The following is a 12,427-nucleotide window of genomic DNA, read 5'->3' as shown; positions in this document are numbered from 1 at the left end:
GATTGGAAATAGAAAAATGAGGACTAAATAAGGCGGGAGTTATAATTATAATAGCTTGATTATTTATTGGGTGTTTACTCTTAGTTACGTACCATAGAACTTATATACACTATCACATTTATGAAATACAGAAAGGCAAGAAAACACTGATAAAAGATGAAGTAAGCATCGCTGGCTATGAGCCCAGCTACCAGAGGTACCTTCACCAAAAATGTTTTCCAATATTAGGTCCCTGCTGCTACCCCTGCAGAAGAATGAGTCCCTCCTCACTTTCTTCAACAAGAAATGAGCGACTGTCTTTGGCAGGTGTACAGTTATGTGTAGCAGTTTGGAATTGTATGTAATCAAAAAAGAACAGTGGTGTTGCTTATCTTATTAGGACAATCCACAGAGTTTTTTTTTTTTTTTTTTTTAAAGAATATTTGACATCAAGGAAAGGAAACTACTGTGGGGACAAAGCTATACAAAAACTTTATATATAACAGTCCTAAAGGATATTTTCATACTTTTTTTGGAGATACTTGTCAAGTTGCTCTTAATTGTGCCAATGAAGAAGTAAAAACGATTCTGAAAGCAGTTACAGACCTACTGGACTAGCAGCAAAGGAAATCTGAGAAAAGACAAGATTCTCCAAATGGTCCTAATCTACTGATAGCAACGGTTGACATTAAAAAAAATCCAGAAATTACAACAAATGGATTTTATGGTCCACGAGTCAATAGCATCTCCCATGTCAAAGAAAAGCTGAAAAGAAAAGATGAACCAAGGCAGATATTGGAACACCAAGGAATTTCTAACATATTGGGTATGTTGTTTGGGATCCACATATTTGCTTTGATCTGAATCCAGAATTGAAGAATATTTTTGATATGTGTGGAATCCAGAGGCACAGCTAACGGACAGAGAAACATCAAAAGTTTTATATGACTTTATTGAACAAAGAGGAGGTGTTGAAGCTCCTAATGAGCTACGAAGGCAATCACCACCACCTCCACCACCATCAAAGGGAGAACCACCTCTTCCCCTATGCCTCCGCATAGTTCAGGCCCTATGCCTCTTCCTACCAGAGGAAAAAGGAGTCCTCCTCCACCTCCTTCCACAGCAGGAAGCTCCTACGAGATTCCATAGCTGGACCTCCACCACCACTTATTTCCAGGCCAGGTGAAAGAGTCCCTCCACTGCCACCAAATAGGATGTACCCTCCACTGCCACCATCCTGTCCTACCTCAGCACCTTCAGGCCTCTACTAACACCTCCACCAATGTTGGTAGCAGGGCCAGGGGCACCACCCCCACAGCCTCCACCTTCTCCCAGGCCACCTTCTCCCTCTGACCTCCTTTCTGAAGGTGATGATCGCCAAGCCCCAACTCCTGCAGGAGGCAACACTGCTCTTTTAGATCAAAATAGACAAGGAGTTCAGCTAAAATAAAGAAAAATAAAAGAAAATAAAATATTTAAAAGTGGAACAGAATGGTCAACTGGTGTCCTGCTATGGAAGGCATGCACTTCTAGACCAAATATGACAGGGTATTCAACTGAAATTTGTATTTGAGGGCCAAGAGTCCACACCACAGACACCTACACCTCTTCAGAAATTGTGGGTACATTAATGGCAGTGATGCAGAAAATCTGCAAAGCCATCCATTCCTCAGATGAAGATGATGATAAGGTTTTGAGGAAGATGATGAGTAGGAAGACTGATCAACATATATATATATATATATATATATATATGTATATATATATATATATATATACATACATACATACACACAAATATAAATATATATATATAAAGGCAAAATACTAAACACTACTTTCTACTTATAGATTCTATAAAATTCTCATGTAAATATTCTACCAATTTGCTGTATATTTTTGTGGACTTTTTTGTTTTAAAAATTCATCTGTTCAATACCTCATTTATTCATAAAGGTTTGCCATAACTTCTACAAAGCTACAATGAATATCTCATTTATTCAATAAAGGTTTGCCAAAACATCTACAAACATGCAAGTTTATACCAGGATGCTCACTTTGTGAATATTTTTAATTCAATTAAAAAGGGAGTTTAAATGCGATGTGTAAGACTCATAAAAACTTAAATGTAATTTAGTTATAATGCCATAAGGAAAATACATTTGCATACCCTACTTTTACTGTATCCAAATTTTCTTATTAAAATCTACTATAGTACTACCTTTGTTTGTTTGTTTGTATGCTGCATGGCAGGATCACATTTCATTATTTTTCCATATGAATATTCTGATACTGCAGCACCATTTGTTGGATTTGTTTTTTTGTTCATTTTGCTTGTTTGTTTTCGGGAAGACTGGGAATCGAACCTGGGTCTCCCACATGGTAGGCGAGAATTCTACCACTGAACTACCCTTGCATGCTCTTACATTCGTTTTTAAGCAATGCAAACCTTAGTTCATTTAGCCCCTTCATTTTGAATGACATGTTACATGGATCTTGAAACTGATACATTGTATAGTTTTCTGGACAGTACTACACTGATACAATCTCTAAAACTTTGAAAACATTGATGCTTATATTCTTGATGCTTATCAAGAATATCAGTCACATACCTCTCATGGCAAACATTGCCTGTTAATGTACAGGTGTATGTGGAGGCTGGAACCCTAAGGAGCCCTTACATACCTGCTTTTGACCAAGGTTATTCATATGTTGCAGCAAATGTGGCCAAAAATAAATAAATAAATAAAAAGAGATGTTTTATTATTCTGAAACAGAAGTGTTCTTTAAATTGTTGGAGAAATTTTGTTTCATATGAGATGAGGGACTATACATTAGGGTTACTCCATTATTTGGTTAAATATACTACAAAAATCAAAACATTTTAAAAAATAGTGTGGATTGTAGATTTATTTTATAGTTTGTATGGGTTGAGATATTCAGAAATACCAATCTTAAAAATATAATCTAGAGGGTTTCCCTGCCTCTGTACAACACATTGATTTGCCTAAATATGGTTGTTTCACACTTATAGTGTTAATTATCATACCTATCTACTTAAAATATTAGGTAGAAAATGATTTGATTTAAATACCCATGCATATTTTCCTCACATTGAGTCATATGCAGAATGTAGTTCCAAATGCATTTCATTTCTATATTCACAGCATCTACCTAAAAATTAAGCAATTTATATCTTATCGATTGACAACTCTAGTATTGGCACGCTCTTGATAGGCTGAACCTGCAAGATGTGGCTTTAATTTTAACCAGTTATTATATTATCTCTAGTGCTCATGCATCTAGTTATTGGGAAAAATAATTCTAAATGTTTTATTGCTAAAAGCAATAAGTGTGGTAGTAAAATTATTATGTTTTTCAAAGAATGTTATCTTCTCCGCAAAAGTAAGTGAAGCACTTGGAAAAGTTTCTAAGCATTTTGTTTCCTGAAAAAACAGTGCCCTCTGCTGCTAGAAACCTTCATTTTTATTGTGGCTTGAGTTCTGTGAGTCTGCTGTGGATGCGGATGCACAACTACCAACCAATAAAATTAAGAATTTGTGCAAATGATATATAGAATATTATAATTATTTTAAAAAGCAAACATCTTCCTTTTTTTTTCCTTTTGACAATAGTAAAAAACATTTAAAAATTTCTAGAAATTATCTTTTAGGTAATGTCAATTTAAGAGCTCTCAACTCTTGGCAAAGGAATTCAGGGTCGTCCAATTAACCTTTGAAAAATAAATATTTATCAAGAGCTACTCTGAGCAGAGGATGTCAATCTTTGGGTTAGAAACACAATTTTAAACCTGTCAGATGCATGTATAATTTACCAAAGATAATCAAATTTATTTTTTCTTGTTAAAAAACAAAAAGATTTTTGTCTTTGTTGCACAAAGTCTAAATTACTATAGGTAGAAACACGGCTGCTGTGATATTCAGTCCAGTCATGAAGACTGAATGTGATTTCAATTAAGATGTCAAGGTTGCATATTTCAGTCCTCTACCATTTTGTACAATGGGCAGCACTATACCTGTGCATCCTCTCAAAGCCTCCCAACTAGGCTCCAGTTAAATAATTATCAGTTAATCTTCACATTTAACAAACTAGCATGAGGCTCTTTATATCTAAATGCTACATGACAGTAATTCAGTTAGCCAATATTATTTATGAAATTCATAAAGGCTTTTAATCATTCATTTCCATTTATCAACTGAAATTTTGTTTAGTATGTGCATTTTTTTGGCATGCACAGTGAATAAGAAGTTGAACTGGTGGCAATTCATCATGGAGCACAATAAAATTAATTTGATCTTAAAAAGAAAGTCAGCATCCTAGAAGAGTTTCTGGGTAAGATGGCAGAGTAGGGAGCTTCAAGACTCAGTTCATCCTTCAGGGCATTTAGTAAACAGCCAGCAATTGTCCAAAACAATAGCTCCAGAGCTCCAGAGATCAGAGAATACTGCACACCATCCAGGGAAGAACAGAACAAAGAAACTGACAACCTACAGTTAAGAGGTGGGAGTAAAACTCTCCACACTGCAGAACTGGTGCCCATCCCCCACTCTCATGGCAGGCTACCCCAAGATCCAGTCCCAAACTGGGAATAAAACTCCCCCTCTCCATGAATAGGGGGTTGGTGTGTGGTGGGTGGGTATGTCAGGGCTGAGCAGCAATCACAGCTTTTGTTTAGCTAATTCAGATTGCTGTGTTGCAGCTCTGTGCAAGGGTTTCAAATGGCTCAGGGCAAAAGAAGCCATTTTTGAAACAGAGCCCAGCCCCCAACAGGTGTGGAGTTCATTGAGACTCAGGCACAGCACCACCTTAGGGCTGTGGGAGATAGTTGACTGAAGATCATCATCTGCTGGGCAGAACAGGAAAGCACACATTCAGGGAGCCATCAAAGAGACATTTGATGTCCTTTCAAGTCTCCGCAGGGCACTTTGGAACTGATCTATGACCCCCCCCACCATTGTAGGGCCTTGACCTTTTTTTGACTGGGAAGTACTGGCCTATAAAGTCCTCTCCAGGGTTAACTTTCCCCCAGAATCTGCCCTCCAAGTAACAGAATGGAGTGCCAATGAAAGGAGTGGAAAAAACTACAGAGGCAAATAAAAAACAAATAAAAATGATCAACATTCCTAAAGGAGAAACAGGGAAAGGAAGCTTTCTCATGGGGTTGAAATAATTGCACAAATTGTGTCAGCTCAAAAATTGTATCATATATACAGGGCAAAAATCACAGTCATGACAGCTGAAAAAAATCAGATTAAACATGATCTATTCTAAAGGTCTATGATAAGTTGACTCAAATGTCAAAGAAGGGCCACGGTGCAAAGCCAATCAACAAGAAAACTCTAGGCAAGAGAGAAACGGACCCTCCAGAGTTAACTCATCAAGAAAATCAGATGCCTAGGTACCGGCATGAACCATACTAAGAAACAGGAAGATATGGCCTACTCAAAGGAATAAATTAGAACCTTAGAGGGGACAGAATTTGGAACAATACAAGATGTTCAAAAATATCTCCACAATCAATTCAAGGGGAATGAGGAAAGTATAGGTATACAGCTAAAGGAAAATAAGAAGAGTTCTTTTAAAAAAGAAAACATAACAGAAAAAGAAACAATAGAAATGATAGGAAAGAAAGACAACTAGAAGAGATTAAATGTACTAGAGGTATATGACAGCAGTGGACTGCTTCCCAGTCAATGATCACTGGAGACCTCAGTACACCAATTTCATCAGCAAATGGAACATCCAGACAGAAGATAATTAAGGAAACAGAGAACTTGAATAGAAGATGATAAATGAACTAGACCTAACAGACATATACAGGGCATTGTACCCCAAAACAACAGGATATACATTCTTCTCAAATGCCCATGGATCATTCTCCAGGATAGACCACATGCTGTGCCAGAAAACAGACCTCAATAAATGTTAAAAGGTTGAAATTATACAAAGCACTCTTCTCTGACCATAAAGGAATGAAGCTGGAAATAAATAAAAGGTGAAAAATCAGAAAACTCAAATATATGAAGGCTAAACAGCATGTTCTTAAGCAATTGGTTGATCAATGAAGAAATTGCAAGAGAAATCAGTAAATATCTGGAGATGAATGAAAATAAGAATGCAACATATCAAAACTGAGAGGATGCAGTAAAGGCAGTGCTTAGAGGGAAATGTTTAACCTTTCTAAGTGTTCATTAAAAATGAACAAAGAGCTAAAATGAAAGACTTAACTGCATACCTGGAGCAACTAGAAAAAGAACAGCAGACTTATCCCAAAGCAAGCAGAAGGAAAGAAACAAAGATTAGAGAGGAAATAAATGAAATTGAAAATAAAAAATAGGGAGAATCAAACTATAAGTTGGATTTTTTGTGAAGATCAATAAAATTGGCAAACCCTTAGGTGGGCTGACAGAAGACAGAAGATGCAAATAAATAAAGTCATCAGTGGGGCGGGGGAGCATTGCTGATCCCACATAAATAAAAAAGATGAGGTTACTATGCACAATTCTATGCCAGCAAATTAGACAACTTAGATGAAATTGATAAATTCCTAGAAACACACAACCTACACTGATTCCAGAAGGAATAGAATATCTCAACAGACCCAATTACAGGTAAAGAGATTGAGTCAGTCATCAAAAACTTCCCAACAAGGGTGGTGCAGTGGTGGCTCAGTGGCAAGAATTTTTGCCTGCTGACTGGAGACCTGGGTTCAATTCCCAGAGCCTGCCTTATGCAAAAAAAAAAAAAAATGAATTCTACCAATCATTCCAAGAAGAATGAATGCCAATCCTGTTCAAATGCTTCCAAAAAATTGAAGAGAAGGGACCACTACCTAACTCATTTTATAAGGCCAAAACCACCCTAAGACCAAAACCAGATATAGACACTGCAAGAAAAAGCAAATTACAGACCAACGCTTCTGTGCTGGTTTGAATCCCATGTCCAACAATATTTGATTGATCCCATGGAGATGTGACCCACCCAATTATGGATGATAATTTTTGAGCACATAGCTTCCATGGAGTGGTGACTCCACCCATTAATCCTTTAAACGAGGAAACATCTTGGAGAGAGCCCCTTTTGTAGTGTCACAAGAAAGCCAGCAGATGCTGCCACATTTGCCATGTGCCCTTCCAGCTGAGAGAGAAACGTTGACTATTGTAGGCCTTCTTGAACCAAGGTATCTTTTCCTGGATGCCTTAGAGTGGACATTTCTATAGACTTGTTTTAATTGGGACATTTCTAAGGCCTAAAAACTGTTAACTTGCAACTTATTGAATTCCCTTTTTTAAAAGCTGTTCCATTTCTGGTATCTTGCATTCTGGCAGCTAGCAAACTAGAACAGCCTCTAATGAATATAATGCAAAAATCATCAAAAAAATACTTGTGAATTGAATCAAACAACAAATTACTAAAATTATACACCATGATCAACTGGGTTTTATCTCTGGTATGCAATGGTGGTTCAACAAAAGAAAAGTAATATAATGTGGCATATTAACACATTGAAAGGGAAAAACTACATGATCATCTTGATAGACGCAGAAAAGGCATTTCTCAAAATTCAACATCCTTTCATGATAAAAATATTTTGAAATATAAGAATAGGGGGAACCTTCCTCAAAATGAGAAAAGGCATATAATGAAGAACCCACAGCTAACATCATACTCGATGGTGAAAGGCTGAAACTTTCCCTCTAAGGTCTGGAACAAGAAAAGGATGTGCTAGAACTTGTAGCTTGAACAGTTAGGGAAGAAAAAGAAATAAAAGGCATGAAGGACGAAGTCCCCAGTGAACCTTGCTGGGGATGATGACTGTGGTTAATAGTAAAAATATAAGAATATTCTTTCATGAACTAAAACAAATATAATTACTATCATAAGATATTAACAATAGTGTGGTATATGGGAAAATATACCTAATGCAAAGTATGCACTATAGTTGACAGCAATATTTTAATATTCTTTCACTTGTCACAACAAGGGTACAACACCAATGCTAAGTTTCAATAGTAAGGGGATATAAAGAACATGGTTTCTTTTTTTGAAGCAAGGAAAAAGTTCTAAAATTAATTTTGGGGATGAATACACAACTCTGAATAAACTGCACACAACTAATTGTACACTTTGGATGGATTTTACGGTGTGTAAGCTTATCTCAATAAAACTGCTTTTAAAAAAAGGCATCCTACTTTGAGTTCAGCATTTGGCCCAAGCCAGGTCCTATATTCATTGAATCAAGCTTTTTTTTTTTTTTTTTTTTTTTTTTAGTTTTCATCATGTATCAGATATTACCAAGAACTAATATGAAATGAATAAGTAATTCCAACTTTAAAAGACCACACAAACTAAAGCTAGTACATGCAGGTGGTCCTATTAGAGTACCATTAGAATACTTTCAATGGGGTGGGCCACAGTGGCTCAGTGGCAGAGTTCTTGTCTGCCATGCCAGAGACCCGAGTTCCCGGTGCCTGTCCATGTAAAATAAATAAATAAATAAATAAAGTACTTTCAATGATCATACACTTCTAACTAAGCCCCACATAAAAATGATGGAAGTTTATCATATTTGAGCTAACTTAGCAAATAACCCTGAAAAGAGCACTATTATTTTTTCATGGAAAATGGAAATTCTAATCAGAAGTAAGAATAGTTGGAGAGAAACTTGTAGAATAAGTATCTGATTCATTTGCAAAATTTTGTTCACTTATATTATTATTTTCTCCAGAGAGCAACATATCAATGCATATGGGCTTCAATCCAGAAGAGAAAATCTCCTGGATTATGTCATAAACCTTTGCCATCCTCCTATGTCATTTATTTATTTTTATGCCAACTAGCACTAACAATGAAATTATCTTGTAATATTGACTTTATAGATTTTATCTCATCTTATCAGAAACTCACTGGTTACTGGCATATAATATTTCCTTTTACTTCCTCATTATATATCAGCCAAAAATTCGTTTGGGCATTAAAGGGTATATTTACTTCCAAGGACTCACACCGCATATTAGCTCTGTCAACAAATGCAAAATGTTTGCATATCAAAATATAGGCAATTTAACAACATACGTCACGTTTTAGATACCTTTCTTCCAAATGCCTATTTCCATCCTCTATCTCCAATTCCCTTGGATTGCTGAGGTTATTTCACACTGATTTGTTCTACATTTTTGTTTGTGATTGTTATTTATTTTCATTTTCTCTTTTACAAGGAAAGAAATACATATCTTTTTCATAACAGAATTCTGCTCTTTATTTACCCCTAATGTTAAAGCAATTTTTAAGGAAGACCATATCAGAAAAGGTACAAAATAAAGAAATAGAATGTACATTTTTAGGAAGTAGTTGATAAAACATCCCAAGTTACATGTAACAACCCAAGTTAAAGATTAATTCTTATTCATCAAGACTTTGCAAGGATAATCCCATTTTAGAACAACAGTAGATGCTTCAATTCCTTTCCGTTTTTAGCTTAGTAATCTCTTCAACTTTTGATGACCTGGCTGATAGAGTTGCCAAAGTGTTGTAAGTCTTACCCCTTCTCTCCTCAAATATTTGCATATTTGAGGAGAGAAGAATGATTATACTTGCCAATAATCATTCTAAGTAGTCAGAATTTTAGTAGTACATTTTCTTTCTTCCAGTTTCAGTTATATCAGCATATTTAGAAACCACTTTGTGAAGTTCATCTTACAGAAGGTTAACAGCTTCTTCCTTACCAGATTAAAAAACAAGCACTTCACCTACCTTGCCATTAACCAGTGCAAGCACCTACAGTAAGCATTTATGGGTACTTACTACTTAATGACTTTTATATAACTCTTAGAACCCAATTGACATTATGTGCTAGTTTAGTTTTCCTTCTTATTCTTTACAGTAAACATCTGTAGTTTTTTTTTTTTTTAGACTTTTGCTTCCATTACTGGATAATGCTAGCATGCTTCATCTCTTAGTTCTTAAATCATAAAGTAATCATAATGAAACAGGAAGATTCTTGAGTATCATACTAGTGTGAATTTTGAAAAAAAAAAAGGGGGCAGCATGCTTAAAGCTGGCATCCATTTTTCTCAATCCTTCAAAGTGCCAAAGGTGAAAATAGAACTTGCCTGTCTTAGGTTTCCCTGAGCTGCTATCACAAACACCATACCATAGGTTGTCTTAAACAATGGAAATGTACTGATTCCTGTTTTGAAGCTAGCAGAACTCCAAAGTCTGCAGCTACAGTTTTTTACCAAAGTCTATAACATTCTGGTGCTGGTTCCAGCAATCCTTGCAGCTCCTTGGCATGCATGAGCATCACACAGCGACATTCACTCCTTCTTCTTCCAGGCTCAGTTGGCTTCTGGCACCTTCTTGTGTTTTCTCTGACAATGTCTGAATTTCTTCAGCTTATAAAGGATTCCAGGAATCCAGATTAGGACCCACCCTCCTTCATTTGGGCCACACCTTAACTAAAAGAACATCTTAAAAGACCCTATTTACAATGGGTTCACATCCACAGATATGTGAATTAAAATTAAGAACATGTCTAAATTGGAGCACATATTTGAATCTGCCATTTTTAGATAATGGGATAATTGATAATGGGATAATTGACCACAACTGATATATTTCCATATGATCATGGCAAAAGGAAAAGGTTTTCCATGCCTATTTGAGTATTCCATTACTTATAGGCATGGTATGCTTTGTGCATGCTTCTTATGGATTGAGAACATAAGCTCTTCAAGCCAGCCAATTAGCTGTGCACAGCAAAGAAAATATACATGCAATTGTTCTACTATTTGATGTCAAGGTTAATTCACTAGAGTGCTCTCAATTAGCTTTCTAGCTATTAAACTCTGAGTTGTATCATAACATATAGTTTAAAGATATTTGTCAACTTTATGAAGTACAGTTTACATACAATAAAATTCAGTAATTTTAAGTGTACAACTGAATGAATTGTGAATAATGTATATAGATGTGTGATATAGACTTTTCCATCATGCATTGAGTTCATCATAACTTTTTTCAGATAATTTGCTGCCGCTATCAACTCCTGTTTTTTTGCGCGCTGTTACTTTGCCCTTTCTAGAATATACATAAATGGAATTAAATTGTGGTTAGTCTTATATCTTGATCCCTTCACTCAGCATAATGCTTTTAAAATAGTTTTTTTTTTTTTTTTAACATGGCAGGCTCTGGGAAATGAACCTGGGTCTCTGCATGGCAGGTGAGAACTCTGCTACTGAGCCACCATTACCTACTCACATCTATCTTTTTCATGTATCAGTACATTATTCTTTTTAATTACCTAGTAGCATTCCATTGTACAGGATTCCACAAAATATTTATTCATTCACCCTTTGACAGATATTTGCAGGTTTCATTAGCTCTTTCTAGTTTCTTGAGATAGAAGCTTAGCTTATTGATTTGAAACTCCTTTTTTCTACAAGCATTTAGTGCTATACATTTTTTAAATGCTGCCCATCAATGTTAATATGTTTTTCTTTCATTTTCTTTCAGTAGAGAATCTTTTCCAAATCCCATATGGATATTTATCATGGTTTGTTTAGAAGTCTGTTTAATTTTCTAGAAATTAGAGACTTTTTCACTTATTCTTCTGTTATTGATTTCTAATTTAATTCCACTGGGGTCAAAGAACATACTTTATATGATTTTAGCTCTTGTATTTAGTATTGTTTTTTCCCCAGAATATGGTCCTTCTCATCATATCTTTTTTGTACGCTTGAAAAGAATTTTTTTTTTTGCAAGGCTTAACCTGCCTTTAATTCTATGCAAAGTATTTTACTCAAAGTAGTGCATTTTTCACCTCTCTCACTTTCAGTTGTATTATTTTAAACCTTGCTCTTTATTTCTTCATCATGCTTATGCTTTTCTTTACTAGACCATTTGAAATATAGTTATAAAAATAGAAATATAGAGATTGTTCTAACTATTCATCTCTGTGGTTCTCTGCTTGGTATTGTTAGTTTCCTAAAACATCTGCATAGATCAGTACTCAGCTAACAATATAAGAGAATTCCTCTGGAAATCACCAGAGCGATCTCTGTGCAGATTCCTCTTCTTTGTACTGAACCTCACAATTTCTCACTTCTTTGGATTCTGGAACTCCAAACTGCTGCTTCTCTAATTCAGCAAGCAGTCAGGCTCCATTCCATTTTGTTTGTATGGTACACCACAGAAACTTTGTCCAGGTAGAATACTCACACACTCAAAGAGATCAGTTCACTTATTTTCATTCTCTTATGGACTACTATTTCTTGTTGCATATTTCCAAATGTCTCAAAATAGTTATTAAACATATTTTCTTGTTTTCCATTTGTTTAAGTGAAAAGGGTGTTTCCAGTCCCTGTTTTCCCAGAAGCATAAGTCCAAAACCCAAAGGTATTTTTTTATAGTATTTTTATTGAGAACT

General features: G+C 35.5%; 1 pseudogene; it reads left to right on the top strand.

The window, feature by feature from the left end:
• Positions 1-211: 211 nt before the first annotated feature.
• Positions 212-8,315, top strand: LOC143653372 (actin nucleation-promoting factor WASL pseudogene; annotated as a pseudogene).
• Positions 8,316-12,427: the final 4,112 nt, after the last annotated feature.

This window comes from Tamandua tetradactyla, chromosome 13, assembly GCF_023851605.1.
Source record: "Tamandua tetradactyla isolate mTamTet1 chromosome 13, mTamTet1.pri, whole genome shotgun sequence".
Taxonomy (NCBI): Eukaryota; Metazoa; Chordata; class Mammalia; order Pilosa; family Myrmecophagidae; genus Tamandua; species Tamandua tetradactyla.
This window is presented reverse-complemented; position numbering and strand designations above follow the sequence as displayed.